This window comes from Poecilia formosa, unplaced genomic scaffold, assembly GCF_000485575.1.
Source record: "Poecilia formosa unplaced genomic scaffold, Poecilia_formosa-5.1.2 Scaffold828, whole genome shotgun sequence".
NCBI classification, from domain to species: Eukaryota; Metazoa; Chordata; class Actinopteri; order Cyprinodontiformes; family Poeciliidae; genus Poecilia; species Poecilia formosa.
In genome coordinates, this window is record NW_006800767.1 from 109,987 (window position 1) to 110,802 (window position 816).

The following is an 816-nucleotide window of genomic DNA, read 5'->3' on the forward strand; positions in this document are numbered from 1 at the left end:
ATGTAGCGCGGGCCGCTGGTCTTGGTCTTGACTCGGTCTCGACTCCCCTCGGTCTTGGTCTTGACTTGGTCTCGGACCCTAAAAGTCTTGGTCTTGTCTCGGTCTTGATGCCCTCTGGTCTTGGTCTTGTCTTGGTCTCGGGTTAGGTGGTCTTGAACACAACACTGCCTCCCACAGATTATAATTTCCCAATCTTGACCATGGTTTTAGAACACATTGCAATAAACATAAAATAGTACATTTAAACACATAACGTCTGCTCAGCGGCAGAAGCTTACACACAAAGCTGACAGACACACACACACACACAGCTGACAGACAAACACACACACACAGCTTTACACAGAAATGGATCCACGCTTTACAGCTCCTATTTTTGTCCTCTTTTTATCTCTTATTACACTACAGAGGATCAGATCGCGATCAACCTTTATCTTATTCTCTTGTCTCATCTTTTTTCCTATGGTGGACCGCTTTCACCGCATTTTGCGTTTCTCAAGCAAAGTGTCAGATTGGCTTAACGCGTTCTTTTCAGGGGGCAGCTCTCCCCAAGAATAAAACCGACAAAACCTCGCCTTTACCTTCCCCGCGTCCGGGAAAAGCCGGGGACAGCGACCTCCCGCTGCAGTGCCAATCGACCTTTAAACCTAATTCTTCACACTTAAAAACTACTGTTTCTTCACACCTAAAAACTACTGTTCTTCACAACTAAAAACTACTTTCTTCACAACTAAAAACTACTGTTTCTTCACACCTAAAAACTACTGTTCTTCACAACTAAAAACTACTGTTTCTTCACACCTAAAAACTACTGTT